Source organism: Nematolebias whitei, chromosome 8 (assembly GCF_014905685.2).
Source record: "Nematolebias whitei isolate Nwh7 chromosome 8, NemWhi1, whole genome shotgun sequence".
In the NCBI taxonomy this organism is placed as follows: Eukaryota; Metazoa; Chordata; class Actinopteri; order Cyprinodontiformes; family Rivulidae; genus Nematolebias; species Nematolebias whitei.
Window position 1 is genome coordinate 44,395,443 of NC_056505.1, and position 1,755 is coordinate 44,397,197.

Genomic DNA, 1,755 nt, shown 5'->3' on the forward strand with positions numbered 1-1,755 from the left:
AGAACTGATGACTAATAAAGACAGAAAAATAGCTGAACTGGAACAAAAAGTAGAAGACTTGGAACAATACACAAAAATAGACAACTTGGTGATCACTGGACTGGAAGTTAGGAACCGAACTTATGCAAGAGTTGTTGCTGGTACTAACACAGCAGAAGATGCACCACAGGAAGAACTACAGACTCTGGAGGAGCAAGTAGTGAATTTTTTACAAAACAAAGACATTGACATCGAACATGAGGACATTTCAATCTGTGACACCCTGCCCAACAAATCAGATAAAGCCAAACCATCCATAGTCATCAAGTTCATTAGCAGGAAATCAAGAAACAAGGTAATAATGCAAGCAAAAAAACTGAAGGGAACAAATGTTTACATAAACGAACACCTAACTAAAAAAAATGGAAATATTGCACGTGAAGCAAGGTTGTTAAAAAAACAGAAAAAAATAGCATCAACTTGGACAAGAAATGGAAACATCTGGATCAAAATACAGGAAGGATCTCAGGCTAAGATAATAAAAGACCTGAAGGATCTGGAAAAACTAAAATGAGCTCAAGAGATGACAGATGATAAATCATTGACACAACTTCACAAACAAGAAATTAACAAATATAAAACAAACAAATACATCAAACATGGCAACATACGAAGACTTAGAGTTTAAAATATACAATGTTGAAGATGCGATTGATACAAATTTTTTCCCTGAAATAAAAGACTGTGAATATTATAATGAAGAACAGTTTAATGACATCAATATAACAAATGGAGGTCTCTCTATTATTCACTTTAATAGTAGAAGTTTAAATGCAAATATATCCAAAATAACAGATTATTTAAAACAGCTAAACAGAACCTTTACAATAATAGCACTGTCGGAGACGTGGCTCAATGATGAAAACACAACTAATGTTCACATGGAAGGGTATGAATTATATCATGTGAACAGAAGCAACAAAAGAGGTGGTGGAGTGGCTTTATTTGTTAAAAATGAAATAAAATGTAAATTAATTAATGAAATGTCAACAGTTGTTGATAATATCATGGAAATAATAACAATAGAAATAATAAACAAGAATGATAAAAACATATTGATAAGTTGTGTATATCGATCTCCAGGATCAAATATAGAAATATTCACTGATAAAATCGTACAACTATTGGACAAGAGTTTTAATAAAAATATTTTTTTCTGTGGAGACTTTAATATTGACCTAGGAAATAAAACAGATTCAAATAACATCAGTACATTTACAAATTCATTGTGTAGTTTTAATCTTTATCCGTTAATATCAAAACCAACAAGAATTACAACTCATAGCGCTACAATAATCGATAATATTTTCACAAATGTAACAAATGGGGATGTGATGGGAGGTATTTTAACGAGTGATTTGAGTGATCATTTACCAGTTTTCATGATTTATAAAAATGATCAAAGCATTACAAAAGAAATTACAATCAAGGAAAAAACAATAAACACGTCAAAAAAAGCAATGGACAAATTAAAAGATGATTTACATAAACGAAGCTGGAAAGACGTGTATGTTGATGATGTGAACAGATCATATGATGAGTTTATGAACATTTTAGGAGCTCTGTATGAAAAGAATTGTGTGCAAAATAATTGTACAAAGAGAAATGTTGTTGACCAACCATGGATGACGAAAGGGTTAAGAAATGCTTGTAAAAAAAAGAATTATTTGTATACATGTTTCTTGAAATTGAGAACACAAGAGGCTGAAGAGAAAT